Source organism: Carcharodon carcharias, chromosome 7 (genome assembly GCF_017639515.1).
Source record: "Carcharodon carcharias isolate sCarCar2 chromosome 7, sCarCar2.pri, whole genome shotgun sequence".
Classification (NCBI taxonomy): domain Eukaryota; kingdom Metazoa; phylum Chordata; class Chondrichthyes; order Lamniformes; family Lamnidae; genus Carcharodon; species Carcharodon carcharias.
The window spans coordinates 167,882,746-167,905,112 of NC_054473.1; the positions used below are offsets into that span (position 1 = coordinate 167,882,746).

General features: G+C 41.3%; 1 protein-coding gene across 2 annotated transcripts in view; it reads left to right on the forward strand.

Annotated features, from left to right (window-relative positions):
• The window catches only part of cdh13 (cadherin 13, H-cadherin (heart)), a 1,064,070-nt gene that overhangs the window by 706,336 nt on the left and 335,367 nt on the right, over positions 1-22,367 (forward strand). The window lies entirely within an intron of this gene.

The window sequence follows — 22,367 nt, forward strand, 5'->3', positions numbered from 1 at the left end:
GATAGTTAAATGTGGAAATCCAAAATCCAAGATGCAGTGCTTTGCTATTAGCTTCACAAAAATGACATCTCACCATCTGCCTCGTCATTGCCATGAATGGTGTGAAGTTGTTGTATTTGCCTGGTAGATATAAACTAAATCGAATTTAGAAAGTTAAGACTCATCCATTTCAATTGACGTACCCTTTTAACAATGGGATGTGTTATTTAATGTCAATCACTTCCCTGGCACTGAAAATTAATTATTACGAGTATGGAGAATCATTCCTTCAGGTATTAATTGTTGCTGCAGACTTCGAAAATGTAAAATTTTGGATTTCTTTTAACTTTCCCTTTGTGTCTCTTTTTCTCTCTCCCTCTTAATCCAGTTGTTGTCTCTCTCCCTTTATTTCTCTTTCTGAACTTGATTTAACATAGAGTTTCACTCACTCTAATTTACACTTCATTCTCAGTCCTTGCACTGTTTTTTCCCCAATCCTTCAGTCTGATTGCTTAAGGTTCTTGCCCTGTTCACTCTGGACCTGGTTGCCCTGTTTCAATCATTGTGACATTATCTGCCTGCACTTTCAGCAGTCTGCTGTGCAAAAAAATTTAAAACCTAATTGGGCAAGGGCAAGTCTAACTAATGGAAGATGTTGATAGATTCACTCGTACAGCAAATTATGACCCTATGCTTTTTGACCTCGGTGCACTGAAAATATTACATCACACCACTTAAAGCTAAAGCATTGTGCAGCGCTAAAGTACGGCATTGCAAGTTGTTAATAGGAAGATATGCAGGAGTAGGCCAGTTAGCCCCTCAATTTTTTTCCACACTCAGTGTGATCATGGTTGATCTCTGACCTAACTGCATACATATGGCCTTTTCCCATATCCCTTAATGTCTTTGGTTAACAAAAATCTCTCAATTTCAATTTTAAAATGAAAAATTGATTTATCATCAATTGCCCACCTGCAGAAGAAAGTTCCATACTTCTGCCACCATTTACATGAAGAGGTGTTTGCTCATTTCTCTCCTGAAAGGTGTCTCTAATGTTTTGACTATACCCCCAAGTCTAAGAAACAACAGAAATTGCATTTATCCAGTCTATCTGTTTCCTTTGATATCTTGGAAAAAATGAATAAATCACCCCTTAACCTTCTGAATTCCATTGGATAAAACCCTAGTTGGTGTAATATCTCCTCATAATTTACCTCTTGGAATTCAGCTATCACTCTGGTAAATCTACGCTACACTCCCTCCAAGACTAGTATGTCCTTCCTAAGATGTGGTGCTCAGAACTGCTCACAGTATTCCAGGTGTGGTCTGATAAGGGCTTTGTGTGGCTGAAGCACAACAATGTAATCATACACCCCTATTTTCTGTGGAGTAGATTTTTAAAGCAACAGAGTTAATAACCATTATTTGATGGTTGAAGGAACATTTATTATTTGATCAAAACAAAACTGGGACATGGTATACTATTTAAAAATTACTCCAATGGAAAGACTAATTACACTCCTTTATTAATTAAAAATATTGTTGCACTAACTTTGTTGTATTTACTTTTACTATTGCAGGAGTGGTATCACTGGCCTTGTGGACACAATGTTCTTCTGATAGTAATTCCAAAATAGTGGAATAAGGGGTCGCACAAGGATGCGGTGATTGAATATCTCATAAATAACTGAAAACAACACGTACCAAATTGGATAAAGAGAGACCAGTAATGTACAAATCCCTGTAGTTTCATTTAAACTGGCTGATGACAGAAGAATGTCTATATTTTGATAGCTCATAATGAACTACAAGGACTCTGATCATGGCATTGATTCTTAATTCACTCCAGTACGACACTCCTGGGGCATGATTTGCTTGCGGTTTCTAGTTCTAAGCTGTTGACCAATGATGAACAGTGTGGCAAAAAGACAGATAACTCTTCTGAAGACGCATTAGCTTGAAAGTAGCTTGAAAACTTTATTTGATCAATAAAGAGCAGTGGGGGGTGATGATGAGGGTCAATATGCACATTTTGGTAAGATTTACTTTGTCCATTGACAAAGATAAATGAACTGAAGCACTATATTCTGGTGTAGAATTTCTTTCATGCATAAACAAAACCTGATGCCTAAATATGAAAATTATATGACTCCAATATTCATTTATGAATTCACAGCAGATGGATTACGTGTTTAGGTAAAATAATGGGTGATAATTAAGAATCCGTTAGTACTTCAAATTTCAAATCACCTTAAAGAGGAAAAGAAATAAATTTAAATCCTCTTTAAGAAGCCAATATTGAATCATTAGCTCTTCATTATATACACAGAGCATGTTATTCTCTGTAATCTGCATTGAAATAAAAACCTGGTACTGTTGCAGTTCGACGATGTGTTACAATATCACTTCCGAATAAATTACTGATACGGTAATACCTCCAGTAATAATTAATTCTGGAAGCCTGCCCTCTATTCTTGCTTACCATGAAGTCACCATGGCAAATTAATAGAAAATGCTGAAAAATAATGGAATAGCTATGCCCTGAGGTACCCCACCTCAGATTGAATAGGATAGGCTGAGATTTGTTTCAAGGATGAAACATGTCTCAGAGTTGACATGACGTTGATAGACTGCTTGATCTTGACATTCGCAATCTGTAACATCACTTCAATCTGAGATGCATTACTGCATTGCAACATCTTCCACAGATATGTTATCTTATGTACAAAATATATGTTCAGTTTCCTTAAGTTGATGTGGAAAAAACCCTCATACCAATAATGTGCACCAGATAGCTTCAGGGCATGCTTTACTGTTATCTTTGCTGTTCATTCACCTAAAGCTTTACTGCATACGGCCCATCGCCCACTTCCTTTGACATACTGGCAAATCATAATTGGATGCTTTTTAAAAACATGGTTTTTTGACCTTGAGATAGTTGGGAGCAGTTGCTGAGTTGGCGGAATGAGAAGTTAAACAGCTGCCAACCTACAGAAACTTCCGACAGAATCAGTAATTAACATAATGACTTATTTAAACCGGCTGCCTGGAAGGAGTATCTCAGCACTGGCCTTAAAGGGTCAGATCAAATTAGCAGCTAAACATTATATCTGTCTTTCAGAGCTTAGACTTATCTGTGATCCAGTAATAGAAACAAATCAGAAATCAGCATCAATGGTGGTGGACATTAGCTTGATTTAAGTGTGATCGTTTGAAGTGAATCAGTAGCCAGGGTTTTACCAGCCCTCTGGAGATGGGTTGGGAGGCAGGACCGCTGCTCAAATGGTGGCAGAAGGCGTCGGGAGGGAAGCCCAACATCTTCCTGCCTCAAGCCGACTGGAAGCAATTGGCTAATTAAGGTAATATTAATGGCCATTTTACACACCCGCTCGCATTTTACTATCCCCGGTATGGCCCTATTCCACGTGGAGGGCACTGCCAGGTAGAATGGGCACCATTACAGAATAGTCATACAGACTCGGAGCACTGGCTGTGCTCCTCTCCGCAGATGCTGTCAGACCTGCTGAGTTTTTCCAGGTATTTTTGTTTTTGTTTTGCCATTACAGCAACTTCCTGGTTGTGGGAGTGGGATAGGTGGAGACTTCCAACCTGGGGGCTGCATGCCCCACAGAGGAACCCTATGACAGCAGTTGACGTCCCTGCGAGTCTGGTGCCGCTGCTGAAGGTTTCACCCTCCAGCATGGTTGCTTTTGATCGCCATACAGTGGATTTGCTGCAAATCAACCTGTTTGTTCGGTGGATGAGAATAGGATCAGACTCAATTGCAATGTCATCAATGGATGGGTGTTCAAAAAGGGAGGGAGACAGAAAGCAGGAAACTACAGGCGAGCTAGGTCAACATCTTTCATTGGGAAAATGTTAGAAGCTATTATTAAAGAAGTTATAGCATGGCATATGGAAAAACTCAAGACAATCAGGCATGTTTCTCCAATTTATTGGAGGTCTTTGAAGAAGTAACATATGTTGTAAATAAAGGGGAACCAGTAGATGTACTGTACTTAGATTTCCAGAAGGCATTTGATAAGGTGCCACCTCAAAGGTTATTGTGAAAAATAAAAGCTCACCATGTAGGGGGAAACATATTGGCATGGATAGAAGTTTGGCTGGCTAACAGGAAACAAAGGGTAGGCATAAAAGGGTATTTTTCTGGTTCACAAGATGTAACGAGTGGTGTGCCACAGGGATCAGTGCTGGGGCCTCAAATTTTTACAATTTATATAAATGACTTGGATGAAGGACCAAAGGGATGGTTGCTAAATTTGCTGACGACACAAAGGTAGGTAGGAAAGTAAGATGTGAAGTGGACATAAGGAGGCTACAAAGACATATAGATGGATTAATTGAGTGGGCAAAGATCTGGCAAATGGAATATAATGTGAGCAAATGTGAAATTGTCCATTTTGGCAGGAAAATCAGAAAAGCAGCACATTAGCTAAATGGTGAGACATTGCAAAGCTCTGAGATGCAGAGGGACCTAGGTGTCCTAGTGCATGAATCACAAAAGGTTAGTATGCCGGTACAAGTAAATAGGAAAGCTAATAAGATGTTATTGTTTATTGTGAGGAGAATTGAATACAGAAGTAGAGAGGTTATGCTTCAGTTTTATCGGGCATTGGTGAGACCACATCTGGAGCACTGTGTACAGCATTGGCCTCTTTATTTAAGGGAGGATGTAAATGCATTAGAAGCTCTACAGAGAAGGTTTACTAGACTAATACCTGGGGCAACATTTTCCCCCCCCAGTCAGGGAGGGAAGTGTGGGAGCGGGCTTAGGCGGGTGACCTTCCAATCAGCGCCCCCAGTCGGTGGAGGGGGGGGGGGGCGGGGGGGGCACCATTTTATATGGACGGGCCAATTAGCTCCCTGTGTGGGCGGGGAGGGGGATTCCCTCAGCCAGGAGTGTGCTCTTTCATACACACATCTCCCTGAAGCAAAGTGCTGCCTCAGGGGGATCGATTCCGATTGAAAACTTCAAATAAAGGTGATTAAAAAAAATCCTTGCCATGTCCCCTCATGTAACACCCTCACGTGAGTTGGGACACGTCCATAACTTTTATTGAAGTATTTCATAAAATTTTAAATACCCTCATGAAACCTCATCCCGCCCGTGGTTGAGGTTTCATGTTTTTTCCAAAACCTGCCTGGGCTCCCAGACTGCCCGTCGACTTTAAGGTTGGACAGGCAGGTCCATTAATCATCTTAATTAGTTTTTTAATGTCCTTAGTAGGCTGTTGACAGTTCAACGCAAATCTGAACCGCAAATAAAATGATGCTGGGTGATGTCAGGACTCACGCCTGACATATCCCCGTGTCATTTTACACATCGGCGAGTGGGCCCCACTCCCGCTTGCCGACCGGAAGATGCTGCCCCTGGAATGGGCGGTTTGTTTCATAAGGAAAAGTTAGTCAGGCTAGGCTTGCATCCGCTGGAGTTTAGAGAAGTAAGAGGCGACTTGATTGAAACATATAAGATCCTGAGGGGTCTTGACAGGGTGGATGTGGAGAGGATGTTTCCTCTTGTGGGAGAATCTAGAAATAGGGGTCGCTGTTTAAAAGTGAGGGGTCGCCCACTTAAGACAGAGATTAGGAGAGTTTTTTTTCTCTGAGTCTTTGGAATTCTCTTCCTCAAAAGACGGTGGAGGCAGAATTTTTGAATATTTTTAAGGCAGAAGTAGATAGATCCTTGCTAAGCAAGGGGATGAAAGGTGATCGGGGCTAGGTGGGATTGTGGATTGAAGTTACAACCAGATTAACCATGATCTTATTAAATGGCGGAGCAGGCTCAAGGGGGCCGAGTGGCCTACTCCTGCTCCTAGTCCTTATGCTCATATGTAAGCTACCAGCGTTAACTATTAAAACTAACCCCAAAATAATGGCCATTTGGAAGATGTTCTTTATGGCCAAGCTCCTTGCCAGCCATGGAGCTGTATCCCAGTAGGACAGTCAGTGCTTCAGAAGAAGGAAGTGGGAGACAGAAATGATGCACATTGCCCAACTAAATGAATTTGCTACATGTCTAAAACTAGAAGTTTGGTCATTCTATGTTAAGGCTAAGTGCATTGCAGGAAGAGATGATAATATAGCTTTATGGCAAGATTTAATTTTCACTACGTCCATCATTGTCAAAAGCAATACTTTGCTCCAAAACTATTTCATTCAGGAGTGCCATGCTGAGCTATGTTCAGCCAGGTGAATCTTCAAATCATAACCTGCATAGCTTTTCATTGCACTTTTCCTCTGCTGTGATTGTGGCCCAGATGTACTTCGAGGAATAACCATACAGTATTTAAAGTGTCAGTATTTAAAGTGGCTATACATCAGTATTTATGGGAACCCCCACCAGAGAGGGACCGATGTCCTGATATTGGATTCTGGAATTTTGGCACTTAGGACTAATTTCCTAGCAGTGCTGGAGAAAATTTTCTTTGAACCGTCACAGTACCGAACTTTCCTTATGGTGATAATTAAAATATGATTCAAGGCTGCTGAATAGCATTGATGTCATACGTAAGACACTGATAGCATTTAGCACGAATGTAACAGGACACAATTTTGTCTCTGTTTTATTTTGATGTATCTGGTTGAAGTAAAAGATGTTGAAATTTATCAAAATGTGATAATATGATAACTATTTCTCTTAGTTTTTTGATATAAATTTTACTTCATTAACCTTAGTAGTACCACACTTAAAACCAACAAACGTGACTCATTCCTGTCTGTGCAGATCAAGTAGGCAACATAAACAAGGCATTCTCACTTTTGGTCTTTTGCATAGAGTCAAAGTTATATATTTGTACTGGTTTCGCTTCTGCGAAGACGCTGGGAGGTCTTTATAGGTTAACAGCATAATAGAAATTTACATTATTGTTTTCAAAGGATATTAGGGCAGTAAAAGGGCAGACAAGTTTGGGAAAGAAATTTCAGTGTTTGAAGTAATAGCTGCCAATGTAGGGATGAAAAGAGCAAAGGATTCACTCGAGACCAGAATCAGAGGAACAGATTTGATGGCATGGGGAGTTATATGACTGGAGGAAATTACAAAGATACAAATGAAGCCTTGGATGGATTTACATACAAGGGGATAATTTTAAATTTTGATGAACTGTTGGACCAGGGGCCATTGTAGGTTATTGAGGACTGATATGATAACATAGGGACAGCAGAGTTTTGGATAGGATAATGTTTATCCAAGATGGAAGTTGCAAGGCTGCCAAAGGGAGCACTGAGGTATTGTAACTTTTTAGAGCTGACAAAAGCATGAATGAAAGTTTAAGCGGCACGTGGGTTGAGGAAGGTGTGCAGGTGGATAATATTGTCGAGGTGGAGTGTCTTTGTGACTGGCCAGAATATGAGGTCAGAAGGAATGAAAAAGATGCTGAGATTGCAAAGGCTGTTTCAGCCTGATACAGTGAACAAGGAAGACAATGGAGCAGGTGACAAGGGGCAGAATTTAAACTTGGTGATGGGAGTGTCGCTTGCCAGTTGGAGAATAAGCAGGAGTCCTACTTGACCTCCGTTGGGAAAGGCCCAATGGAATTATGTGCTTATTAGGCACTGAACCGGCCTGCGCTGGGCTCCGGGGATGGAAATCCTGCCCGCTGAGAGCTGCTGGTCAATCAGAGGCTGTCAGCTCTCCATTGCCAGGAGAGTCGCCAGGAGCAGTGGCTGTTGCCAGTAAAGCAGCCAGGGAGAGACTTAGGGACCCAGGGTCCCAGGCCACAGGTGAGTGAGGGTGGGATGAGGGTTGCATGGAGGGGATAGTTGCCTAGTTTGGGGGGAGAGGGGATCGGAAGAATGAGTGCTTTTGAACTACGAACTGAACCACTCCCATCCACCCCGGCAGGCTGCATAGGTTTGCTTGTTGATCTCCCTGCAAGGCGGAGGAGGGATGAGGCCCTTAAGTGGGGATTAATTGCCCACTTAAGGGCATCAATTAGCAATAGTTCAGGAAGGCAGTCCATGAGCCTTCCTGCCTAGGACTTAATTGGGCGGAGTGGGGTCCTGACCCCACATCCCCCCTGGCCAATCAAATGCCTCACCCCCTCCATGGCTTCCAAACTTGCCTCAGGGAAAGCATTAAATTCCACCCAAGGATACAGAGATTGAGGGGGTGGGGGGAGGGATTGGTGGGTGTTGGGGTAGATCTGGAAATGTTGATCTATGTTAGGTTTAATGTGAACAATTATTACCAAATGACGTGCTTTATTATTATTCTCCCATAACATTCTTAGAATAGAATTCCATGAATATGACATTTGACTAATGAGTACATTTTTAACTATAGAACTGGTGCTCTAGAATTCATACACTTTATAACTTCAACATCTATAGATATTATTATTTAGTTATGACTTCATTCTTTTCACCACCTTTTGTTATAACGCAAATTTGAAAGAGGTCTTAGTTTTACTATTCCCTTCAGTAATGTTGGGACTGGTCATATGTTAGGGGAAGGGCAGTGTAACACATTTATCACTTAAAGCAATGTACCAGTAAACAAATAACCATGATATGAAATTATATTGTCTGTCCAGCTAGTTGTCAGGTTCTCTCCCTTCAATTTAATGTTGATTGATATGTTGGAGAAAAAGTTCAGACATTTCATCATTCACAGCAAATTAATGTTTTTGCTTATCAACTTTCCATATCAAATGAATTGTTTCTCACCTCAGAAATTAATTCCTGCTTCTCATTTCTCTGACATGATGAATCAAAAGGCATATAGGAAGAAGGATAAAATTAAGTGGACAACTTGTTTAATGTAATGGGAAAAAGTGACAAAATGGAAGCTTGTGGGCTGAAGGCATAAGATAAATGCTGGGGGGTGGGGGGGGGAACTTCAATTCATTTCTAGGCAGATTAAATATAGTTTAATAGAGTGAAGCTAAAGCAGAAAAAAATTGAGCTCAGAAATAATAGAATGGAATGTGAAACTGTGATTGCAACCTTACTTTAACCCGATACACTGATATAAATAGGTCCTAAGGTCAATAATACTCATTACACAAACAACCACGGAGGTTTCATTTGAATATTTTGTGATTGGGGTGAAAGGTGTTCATCTCATTTAGATCAAGAAATTGTGACCTTTAATCTGATGTATACTGGAAATACACGTCAGTTCCAATTCTGAGCTTAAGCTGTGCCAATATTTGGATATGCACAAGATTCAAAATACTACAATCCAATTTTTATCTCTTGTTAATGTGAAAATATGGCATGGAACACATAAATGGAGATATTTGCTGGCTAATCCCTTCTGAGGAAAAGGAATATTTTGAAATTGATGGCAATTGTTTCTTGGCAGCAGCAGCAGCAGATAGGATGGATGTAAGATGCAGTTGGATGTTCTGAAATTGGGTCACACTTGCAGCAGTTGATTTTCAATATGGCTTCCAACCACCTCAGCGATTCTTTTAATCGGTGAATGACTGTATGGTATGATGGCGCAGTCTCAACGTCATTGTCATCAGTTTCTTAAATTTGTCGACATCTTTAAGCTTTGCACATGTTACATTGGCCAATATTTGCTCATTTGTTATCATCTTGCTTGTAGCTTCGTGGACATCAGTATTCATATTGATATCATCAGTATCTAATTCAGCTCCAAATACAGACCTGGTGTTGTTTAGACCATGGACATTGAACCCACTGTAGTTCACAATTCTCGTCTCATTTTCAAGTATTTCTTCTTCAGTGAAGCCATCAAAATCATCATGTCACCGATGTTGATTTCTGTGTGGAAAGCAGCACCCATGGCATTTCTCTAAGATTTTCTGGTACAGTTCATTAGCACTTCTTGCCAGGCGTGGTTGTGTATGTAGATTCTCTCTTCCATGCTGATTTTCTTCAGGCAAGCTGTCAAGTCATCCTCATTACTCACATTTCTCTTGATCAGCTCGCTTCTGTAATTACATTTGAAGGTCAATCTGATGCCTTGGTGAAGGTGTTGAACTTTTGAGGCCGTGTTCTTTGGTGGATAGACGCATTTGATGTTCCCATCTTGTGTTACCAGATTTTCTGGGAGTAGGTAGCCAGAGAAGTTGTCAAGCAGCAAGATAGCCGCCTTTGATTGTTTGTTCTGTCCTAGATGTTTTCTGACATTTGGCAAAAGTTCATGGTGAAGTCATCCAAACTTTGGCTTTACCTGACTATTGGCATGGTAGTGATTTTGGGTTAGGTGATGGAAGCAGTGCAGTTTGGTGAATTTTCCCATGATGAGTGGAGTCAGTTTGTGTCAAGTGTTTCTTTTTGTAGCTATTGTCAGCCTTGTCTTTATCTGTTTAAATCTGGAAATTTTGTTGGTGTCATTTCTTGTTGCTAGTGTCTTGTTTGGTCACATTTGTAGTACAGGGCTATCTCATTGCAGTTAATAGGCTTATGCTTCCTAGTGTAAAATCTTCTTGAATTCAGTGGGAAGTAATATTGTAGCTGATTCGTCCAGGAACCATTGTTCTCTTATAGTAATTTGTGTAATGCTGTGCTAATTTATGAATGATTTGTCATGCCCAGTAAAGATATGTCATAATCATACCTTTAAACATGGACTGCATTCAGTATATGATTGTCTGGAACTGTCTTTTATTTTAAAAATGGACATTAAAATGCTGCTAACATGGCTGCCAAGGGTCAGGTGACTTTTGCAATTTTCACACAGACTCCAAATGACCTCATGTTTCCAGAAAGCTCCTAACTGAATGACCATGGGTGTGTGCAGTAACCTCCTTAAATGGACATATAAAGATGAAACCATCTGTGGAATTCACACCTCTTATTGTTTGTGGACATACCCAAAATTCAAAATCTCTGGACCCTTGAACTTACTGTTCTCCGAGCTCAAAACTTAACAAAGGGAGTTGTAGAGAAAGCAATTCATCATAAGTAGGTGTGAATGGTCACCGTCCATCCCTCATTGTGTAGCTGTGGCTTCTAACTTCAATTTCTGGTGGACAATAGAAGTGGAGATCATATAGTCACATGACCAAAACTGACCACAGATAATAAATCTTATTACCCCAAGAACCAGGCAGAAACCAGTTAATCTGAAAACAACAGCAAGAAACACCAGCAGCAGCAGCAAAGGCAGCAACATCTATGCCTTAAGACTAGAGACTGCAACATCCCAAGGCCTCCAGGCTGTTCCTTTTCACGTCCACTAGTACAGAAAACCAATCTCCTAGTATTAATGCTACAAGCAACTAACTTCGTGACCTACTGAAAATTCACCTCTTCAAGGGAATCCTGCAATGACTTGGATGTATGGCTTTGATTACTGAACTCATCTAGCTACATTCCAAGAGTGGAAAATAATCTCTTCTTCACCAGCTTGTACCAAGATGAACCAATTACCTGACTTGCAAATTCCTTTGTTTGTAACTTGTAAAAGTGCACTATCTTTAATTGTATTTTCCTCGAGTGTGTGTGTGAGAGTGGCATGTGAGTGAAATAACATTAGATTTTCAGGGTGAACGTGTGAATAAATAACCCTCTTTATTTAAACCTATGAACAACTCTGCTGCTGGTTATTCAAATTGGCTGTACTCTCAGGTGTAAAGAAACACCCATGGCTTCCTTTTCAAAAACACAGTGATTACAGACAGTAAGGAAAGGGAACAGGAGTTTCAATTCTCTCTCAACCATGTCCTTAGCACTTGCTAACCACCCTTTGCTAGCTTCCAACTCTACAGGGGTATTGGTATTTCCATTAATTTGTTCACAAAATCTCTTAACATGAGCTTGAATAACAGTACCAGATGCAGATATGGCTCTCTGCTGGGTGAACCGAGTATTCGACCTTGTGGAGAGGTGTGTTGTCAGCATTTAGAGCTTTCCTTCTTGCTTGGCCAACTTCATTCATCTCCATCAACACCCTTCTCAGCTTCGATCATCCTTAAGCCACCTATGAAGCATTAATTCAGCGATTCCCAATTTTTTTGTCTGGAAGCTTGCTTGATCTGGGCGATGATTTTCAGCCTCTTGGCAATGGTGTGAAACTTTCTCTTTTGTGAGTCAGTATATATGATTTCACATTGAGTGTTGTATGGGTATCAGTGCGAGTTGACCAGTATTTATACAGAGAAAATTTGCACCTCGATTAGTCATGGTGTTGCTATCTCATTGGCTGGTTCTAAATCATTTGTGGATGAATGCTGTGAGATACTTTATGAAATGATAAATTTACTTGAAAGTTTTGGAGTCCATGATGGGTGTGTTATACTGAGCTCCATGCTATTTCAGACTGTGTTACAGAGTGGTCCCAATGTATTTGGCTGTGAGTGTTTAGTGAGAGAATAGAGGTTGTGTGCCTAAACCTCTAGAAGAAATTTGTGTCAACCTATGTGGTAATTCAGGGTAGATACCATTTATTTTGTTATGGTGTGGCAGTGGGAAATAGACTTTTTCTTAAGGAGATACTTGCAGCGATTTTAAGGCAGCATCTCCTCCAACACCCATCCATGCCAACATGAGGTCCAAGTCATTTTGAGGCCCAGGCCTTACTGACGTGCTGCTAGGAAGTGCCCTGCTAGGCTTTACCTGTTTTTTTTTTCTCCTCACTATTCATTTTTGGGATGAGGGTCATTGGCAAACTCAGCATTTATTACCCAACTCCAAAGGCCCTTGAGAAGGTTATGGTGAGCCGCCTTTTTGAGGTGGATCACGTGGTGTAAGTACACCCAAAGAACTTGCTTTTCTGTCGCATCTTTGGTACAACTGAGTGACTTGCTACTCCATTTCAGAGGGCAGTTAAGAATTAACCACATTGCCATGGATCTGGAATCACATATAGGACAGATGGGGTAAAGCTGGCAGATTTCAGTGAACCAATTGGGCTTTTATGGCAATTGGTGGTTTCATGATCATTATAAATGAAACTGGCATTTTATTCCAGATTTATCACTTAATTGAACTTAAATTCCTGCTGTTTCCATGGTGGGGTTTGAAATCATGGATGATTTCGTCCAAGATTTGCACTAAGCGTGGTAATGGGCAGGAAAAACAGCAATTTACCCATTGGCCGCAATGGCGGCTTCTCACGCCGTATCGTCCCAAACCCACCGCATTAATTATGCATTCCCGGGAAACACTGCCATTTTGATGGTGGACGTGCTCTCATTTAAGGTCCATTTAAGGTCCCTTCCCCAAGACAATTATTCCTCTGAGGCCCTACTTACTGGCTGGCTCAGCATAAGAGCCAATTGATATCCCACTCTCCTATTATTAAGAGGAATGTTAGCATGGCAGTAATGTTACTAGTAATCCAAATGCCTGGACATGTACTCCAGAAACATGGGGTGGACTTTTCTGTGCCTGCTGGCATTGGGCGTGTTTGGTGGTGTGAGCGGGCTCCAAGAGTGTCTGGCCCATCTGAATCCCCTCTTCTGTGACCCCAGCTGCTTCAGCTCCACAGGTCGAGGAGGGTGCCACTCAGTGACCTTTTCTGTTAACTCTTCAAAAAAACTCCAAGTTTGTTAAACACGATTTCTCCTTTAGAAATCCATGCTAGCTCTTCCTTATCAACCCATATTTTTCCATGTGACTACTAATTCTATCCTGAATAATTGTTTCTAGAATCTTCCCTACCACTGAAGTTAAACTGACTGGTCAGTAATTGCTGGGCTTATCCATACAATCTTTTTTGAACAAGGGAGTAATGTTTGCAATTCTCCAGTCCTCTGGCACCACTCCTGAGTCTAGGAAAGACTGAAAGATTATGGCCAGTGCCCCTGCAATTTCTACTCTCACTTCGTTCAGTATCCTTGGATGCATCCCATCTGGTCCTGGTGCCTTGTCAACTTTAAGTGCCGACTATCTTTTCAGCACTTCCTCCTTATCCATTTTGAACCGTTCTACTGACAGAGTTTCCTCATCTGTCACCATGGCCTGGGTAGCCTGGAGTACAGGCAGCTCACCCCTTTACAGACCCACCTGGAAAACTGCTTCCTCTTGTCAAAAAAGGGTGACTGAGAAATCCTCATTTTTTAATTGTCGGTCCCCTATTCTTCAGGCTAGAAATGGACAGCGTATCGTTCGAAACTGCTCCCACTGTTTCCAGTGAACACAAGAATTAGGAGTAGATAATTTGATAAGATCATGGTTGATCTGGTAGTATCCTCAACTACACTTTCCTGTCTGCGGCCCCATAACTCTTGACTCCATTGTTGATCAAAAATATATCCAACTCTGCCCTGAAAAATTCACTGCTTTATGGGAAACAGAATTCCACAGACCAGTGACCCTCTGAGAGAAAACTCTCCCTATTTCAATCTTAAATGGGAGACCCCCATTTTTAAACTATGTCTCCTCATTCTAGATTCCCCAATATGAGGAAGCATCCTCTTAATATCCAGTCGGTCAAATTCTCTCAGGACCTTATAGGTTTCAATAAGATCACCTCTCATTCTTCTAAACTCCAGTGGGCATCTCAAGATAACCCTTTAATCCTAGGAATGTGTTGAGTGAACTTTCTATGAAGTGCTTCTAATACAATTATATCCTTTCTAAAGTAAATAGACCAAAACTGTACACAGTACTCCAGATGCAGTCTCAATAATGCCCTGTACCGCTGTAGCAACACATGCCTACTTTTATACTGAATTTCCCCTTGGAATGTTAACATTCCATTTGCCTTCCCAATCACTTGCATTACCTGCATATTAGCTTCTTGTAATTCACGTATCAGGACACCCAGGTCCTTCTGTATTGTACTGTTCTCCAGTCTCTCTCCATTTAAATAATAAACTGCTTTTGTATTATTCCTGCTAAAACAGACAAATTCACATTTTCCCACAATATACTCCATGGCCAGGATTTTCCTCTCAGCAATTTGGGGGGTTGGGGGGGGGCTCGCTGAGGGGAAAATGATGTGGGATGAACCCCCAACGTCATCCCGGGCCATTTAAACCTTAAAGAAGGTGGGCGGACAGTGAAATCAGCTGTGCACCAGCCGATCTGTCAGTGGCCAATTAAAGCCATTACAGGCTCATTAAGATAGTTAAATGCCCTGCCCGGCCAACCTTAAGGCTGGTGGGCAGGCCAGGAGCCTCAGCGGCCTGTAGATTATTAATGTAACTTCATAACTTCATCCACCGGCGTTTCATTACCGTTTTGTTAAAATATAATAAATTTTGAGTTTGTTATCAACATGTCCCATCTCATGTGACATTGTCACATGAGGGGGACATGTTAATAATTTTAAAATGTCTCTATTTTTTGACTTTACTTCCCTGTCACTAAACTCCCTGAGACAGGACTTTGCCTCCGGGAGCAGTGCGCTCTTTCACTTGCGTGCATGAAAGAGCGCACTTTGACAGTTGGGGATTCCCTCCCCCACACCCGGAACAGGAAGTGCATAACGCTTCCTGTCAGGCAGGCCGCTGGGCGGGCCTTAATTGGCCCACCCACTCAAAATGGTGGCAGGCCCTGTTTCGGCGGCGGGTTTCGGCTGCCTGTCCGCTGCCGAGTCGGTGGGGCCTGCCCGCCTGCCAAGGGATATATTCTACCCCATTTGTGAGATTTCTACCCACTCACCTAACTTATCTAAATCCCTTTGCAGACTCACTGCTCAGGATTTTCTGGCCCTGTCATGGTGGGACTCACCACAGGCAATTTGGCGGCCCAGCCAACAGTCCATTGACTCTTGGCTGAACCGGACGATCCCAGCAGCAGGAGGGCCGGGAGCATCCTGTCCATTATATTCCCTTGACAACTTACTTTCCTACTTCGTTACAGCTTGCCAACTCAAAAGTGATCTACTTATCCAAATCTTATGAAGAAAGGTTGAACAGATAAGCCCCTCATCCCAGGAATGGGTCACGGGAGCCTCCTGTGAACAGCTTGTAATGTAATTATATCTTTCTTCAAACATGGCGACCAAAACTGTACACAGCATTCCAGATGTGGTCTCACCAAGCCCTGCAATAAAACTTACCTACTTTTATATTTTGTTTGCCTTGCAATAAGTGCCAACCTTCCATTTGCCTTTTGCTGACATGTTTCACAACTGTACATAAGCAACATGCACCTGGAAAGCTGCACTTCACTTGGGACTTCAAGGTTTGTTTGCTTATCTTCCTTCAGGCAGCATTCACTGTCATCAGCGCCAGGCTTCGCAGACAGCACTGCATCACTTTTAAGGGGGCTCACATGGAAGGTCTCCACCTACTACACCAGCCATAAAGTGGGGGTGGTTTTGGCTAGGGCTTGCTTGGGGAAGGGAGAGAAGTGGCCTCAGGCAAAGGAAGACGGTGAGGGCTGTACTGAGGAAGGGGGGTAACCCAGGGTTTGTGTGGGGGTACAGGTTGATCTGTGCAAGTGGCCTCAAGATGGTGAGGACCCAGGAGGCAGTCTCCAGAACAGATGAGGCCAGATGGAGATGAGAGGGTGTGTCTGAAAGGGTGAGTGGTGATGTCCCTTGAGCTGACATTAAGTGAGATGCCAGTGAATATGTGATGGGCTTGAGTGTGTGAGTTCAGCTTGATGAGATGGCTACCTTACCCTGGTGACACAGATGAGATCATTCATCCTCTACCTACATTAGATGGCCAACCTCTTCTGTGCAGCGTTTTCACTGATCACCACTGCCATTGCCTACCAAGCTGGAGTGGTAATGTTGCTGCCCCTCCTGCGACCAGTGCCGGGGTAGAAGAGATCACGGTGGACCTCCACTGCATCCAAAAGGTGCTCGAGAGATGTGTCACTAAATCTGGGGGCTGCTCCAGAGATAAGAGTCTGAGAAATTGATAATGGAAAACAAGGAAAAGGCAGAAGTGTTGAAGTGTTTATGCCTGTCTTCACTGTAAAAGACTTAGAAAGCTTCACAAAGATACTTGAAAATACTTGAGAATGGGAGGGAGGTGCTTAAAACAATCACCATCACTAGGGAAAAGGTGCTAGGAAAACAATTGGACCTAAAGGCTGACAGGTCCCCAGGACCAGATAGCCTGAATCCTAAGTCTTATATGGCATGGCTGCAGAGTTGTAAATGCATTGGATAGAATCTTCCAAAATTACTCAGACTCTGGAAGGATTCCAGTCGATTGGAAAATAGTTAATATAACATCATTATTCCAGAAAGCATAGGGAGAGAATGCAGGAAACTACAGGCCAGTTAACTTAAAATCTTTCACAGAGAGATCACTAGAACCCATTATTAAGGAGGCTATAGCAGGATACTTAGAAAGTCATAATTTGATCAAGCAGAGTCAACATTGCTTTGTGAAAAATAAATTGTGTTTAACTAATTTAGTAGAGTTATTTGAGGAAGTAACAAGCAAAGTGGATAAAGGAGAACCTGTGGATGTGATGTCCGTGGATTTCCAGAAGGCATTTGATAAGGTGCAACGTCAAAGGTTACTACATAAGATAAGAGCACATAGTGTAGGGGGGTAACATATTAGCATGGGTAAAGGATTAGTTAGCTAACTGGAAGCTAAGAATAGGGATGATGGCTCATTTTTGGATTGACAAGCTGTAACTAATGGAGTGCCACAGGGATTAGTGCTGGGGCCTCAACTATTTACAATCTACATCAATGATTTGGATGAAGGGACCAAATATATGGTAGATGATGGCATCAAGATAGGTAGGAAAGTAAATTGTCAAGAGGAGGTAAAGAGTCTGCAAAGGGATATAGACAGTAAGTGGGCAAAAATTTGGCAGACGCAGTACAATGTGGGAAATGTGAACTTGTCCACTTTGGCAGGAAGAATAGAAAAGCAGTGTACTATTTAAGTGGAGAGAGATTGCAGAATTCAGTAGTACAGAGGGATTTGGCTGCCCTGGTACATAAATCACAGAACGTTAGTATGCAGGTACAGCAATTACATGTTTTGTGGGTGGATAATCCAATGTGAGGGATGAGTCTGGTAGGCTAGCCTTATCATGATGTGCAGTGGCATTATAATGAGGTTCCCAGTGTCTGATGGTGGGAAACGCGGCCTGCCATTGACGGGCTGAGTGGATGATCGCAAACTGGGTTCACGACATCGTGAAACCAATTTACTAATTTTTGGCCTTCTCACCATATTGTCCACTCACACCCCAAGCATGCCCAACAACAACGGGCACAGAAATTTCTGCCCTTGTTTCAGAGTGAGGCGTGCCTGACTACAGATCGCCTATTGGTTTACATGAGCAGTGTACTTGCTAGGAACATGAGAGTATAAGATAGCTTTTGTAATTTGTGTTATCCTTACAGATCTGTATATATCTGTAATGTTATAGTTGTGGGTGAAGGAGTATTGTAATATAGATCATCTTTTCTTGTTTAATAAATGTTTTATTCTTTTGTTAAAAGTTCATCAGCTGACTCCTGTGACCCTGTTCAGTAGCCACCCTCCACGTTTCTGAACAAAAAATAAAAGTTAGGATCTATCAAGTCGAATTTGGCCTTGGAATCTGACTTGTCTAGTAGTAACACCAGCTGAGATCATAACAATATTACTAGTTAGCATTCTCTTATCCTCTTCTTTCTCCCTCTTCATTGTGTTTTTAGTCATTCTTTGCTGGTTCTTAAAACTTGACCAATCTCCTGTCCGCTAATCTTTGCAGATTTGTACAGTGTTTCTTTCAATTTGATACTATCCTTAACTTTCTATTCAGCCATAGATGATGCATCCTTCTCAGAGTCTTTCTTTTTCAATGGGATAAATCTTTGCTGAGAGCTATTAAATATCTCCTTAAAAGCCTGCTGCCTCTTCTCTACTATGTTACCTTTTAGCCTAGTTTCCCAGTTCACTTTAGCTAGGTCAGCTTTCATACTCTTATAATTACCTTTATTCAGATTTAAAATACTAGTCTTAGACTCACTTTTCCATTTCAAACTGAATGTGAAATTCTGTCATGTTATCATCATTGTTGCTTCAAGGTTTTTTTACTCTGAGTTCATTAATTAATGTCTCATTGCACATTACCGGGTCTAAAATAGCCTGCTCCCTGGTTGGCACCAGAATGTACTGCTCTAAGAAAATGTCTTGAATACACTCTTATGAACTCAGTTTCCAGGCTACCTTTGCTAATCTGATTTGTCCAATATCTATGAAGATTAAAATCACCCATGATTATTGCAGTACCTTTCTTACAAGCCTCCATTATTTATTCCTGTGTACTCTGTCCTATAGTGTAGCTACTGTTCGTGGGCATCTTACTCTGGCCTTACCTACTGGGACACCCTTAAGTTTGTCCATTTTCGCCCTTCCTGCACACTCTGGTTATGATCACCCATAGCGCTACCCTGGTCTGTTGCCTTGTCCTTTGTCTTCAATTTACATCTCCCATCCCATGACCCCTGTTTAAATCCGTCTCCACCAGCCTAGTTATTCGGCTTCAGAACATTAACTGAACTTTTTCTTCATTCCCTGCATTAGCAACACCCAAGTTTAAACCATAATTATTTTTTTTAAAAATGGGCATCTTTAGAACGTTGTGTACCCATAATTTACCAGAATGATTTTTTTTTTTAAAGTGCCACAATTATTTTCAGATTATCAAACTGGTGAGGATTTAGTTCTATTCAAATTTCAATGCCGGCAGTTAAATGCTAGCTGCAGATCTATTTAATAAGAAGTTTGTGTTGTAGCTACTTTTTGTTAGTTCAGCTGCTAACAATCCCAGATGAGCAAGTGTTTGCTTTTATTTCGTAGTGTGAGCCGTGTGTCAGTTGGTAGCACTCTCAGCTCTGAGTCGTAAGGTTCTAGGTTCAAGCCCCACTCCAGGGCTTGAGTATGAAAATCAAAGCTGACTCCCCAGTGCAGTACTGAGAGGATGTGGCACCATACGAGGTGCCTTCTTTCAGATAAGATGTTAAACTGAAACCCCATGTAAAAGATCCCATGGCACTATTTTGAAGAACAGCTAGTGAGTAATGCCCAGTGTTCTGGTCAATATCTATCCCTCAATTAACATCACAAGAAAAAATAGATTATCTAGTCATTATCACATTGCTGTTTGTGGGAGTTTGCTGTATGCAAATTTTTTGCTGCGTTCCCCACTTTACAACAGTGACTACATGTCAAAAAGTATTTAATTGTCTGTAAATCACTTTGATACATCTGGTGGTTGTGATGCAAATCTTTCATTTCTTTTACTTAAGAGAATTCTTAAGCTGGATTCTGAGAATACATAGAACCCCTTGAAGCCATTGTCACAGGACCTCTTTTCAAGGATGATAGATCCTGATATAATTGCATCAAGGAACAAGACTTGTGTTTTTTTGTACGATGTGAGCTATATGAAGAACTGTAATAAATCTAGCTGACCTACATCAGAACATTGGGTCAAAGTAAGATCATACCTTGCATATTTGACATTTATGGAAATGTTAAGTTAATATTTCTTGTGAAACCTGATATGACCTTTTTCTGCTTTGAAAAATATTTTCCATCCTTGCTGCGTTAGCACCTAGTGAAGAATAAATTGAACTTCAACCTTTCTGCACCTCTTTATTTTCTTCCTTACTCTTCTGAATGTGCTGACTTGTGCTCCAGTATGGTTCCACACCCTTTTACAATTCAACCAATCGTCGTTCTGTATGCCTGAGGCTAGGATGCCAGCAAGTTGTTCAAAATAGCCATCGCAGCTGAGCTCAATTCTGCCCTCACCCAATACATGCATAAGTATACTGTCCAGCGATGGGGGGGTGGGCGGGGTGCGGGGTGGGGGGGGGCTAACCAGGCAGCCATCAAGGGATGGGACATTCCTAAAAAGTATCCAACATTTTTTATGTTACAATGGAGATGTAGCAATGCACAGGACTGTAACAAGAATTGTGGCCTATCTGGCTGGATGATGCTATACCTCTGAGAACTGTGAGTTTTCTTGGCTATGATAGAGAGATCATACATTATAAACCCTAAATAAAACATGGCAGAAAATAACACTGTAAATGGTTATCACTTCTTAAAAAGAAACCCTTTTAAGTCTGAAATTCACTCAGCATTTGTTTTTAATGTTTGCTGTTGCTACTGCTTGAACACCAAAATAAAAGAACACAAAACGTTGGAGCAGAAGTGAACCATATTGCCCGCCAAACCTGCTCCGCCATTCAATATGATCATGAAGTGTTGATCAGTTACCATTCTTATGAATGTTGGGAATAAAAAGCGGGTTTTTGTTGAAAACCATCAGCGAACCAGTCAGCACTCTGAGATCATCTGCAAATGTTGGGAAATTACTTTTTGACTCATAAATAAATTCCAGTTGTAAACTAGTCTGAGGCAAATGGAAATCATTTTCCAACAAGGCCACAAGTACTATCAAAGCCTCACTATTTTTTAACTTTAAAATAACTTTAATGGTAATAATTTTGTAAGATTAATCTTTCCGTGCAGCTGCAGTTCTTTTTTGCTGCCAGTATATCACTGAAATCTTTGCTGTTTCCCTTGGCATTGATGTGGGTACCATCGCTCTTTTTGATTAATTTGAATGTGCATTTTTCCTTGGAGGCTTTCAGCAATTCCATCGTGATGTAAACTGTTGGTTGAAGCAGCCAATTCACCTGAAATCCAGTGACTAGCTCCTAAATGTTTGAGATTCTGTTTCAACCACTGTTAAACTACAGAGCAGAATTTTTTTTTTACAAAAATGTTTTTATGTGGCAGATACATTAACTTATGAGTTCTGAGAATGCATAGGGAACAAAGCCACAGACCTCCCAGATCAGGTGCTGGAATTTAAGGCCTCACCAGGTACACCAGGTACAACAAGTGTAATGGATGTCTGGGCTCTTAGCCAAACCTCTTCACGTATGCTTGGCTGAGAACTCAGACAACCATTAGAGTACTAAAACACCTGCACCCCAGAGAAAACATTGTTTGATTGATAGCTCAGATTCTCTAATCTCTGTTTTCAATTTCACAATGTTTCTTTAAACAAGGTTAAGTGGTTTCAAGGGTTTGTGGTTTTTGTTACTTTTACTTTAAAGGGTCTAGATGATTGTCATTTTCATTTACTTGTAGTGAAATGACTTTTTTCAGCATAGGAGAAAGTTATAAATGATATATATTTATATTCATTTATTTTTTAAGGAAGCTTTTTTTTTTACACATCCTACTGTCACTATAGGGTTCATTAATTTTATATATTGTGTAGTGAGTCAGTGACCATGGAAGTGCCATAGTTTGGCATGGCAGGCGTGAGGAGGACCTTTTGAACTTATCTTTTAAGAGGTCCTTTCATGCAGACTAGCAATCGCGACGTCTCCGAGGGGCCATGAACCACGATTCTTTTAAAAACTTGGCCCGACTCCATGAAAATTGCAGAGGAGTAGGAGATGTTTATCTCTGCAATGGAGCCAGCCATGTCGGAAATGCTGGATGCGGGCTTTTGACAGGAACCAGCCCACACCCTTTAAAGGCACTCCGAAAAATCAG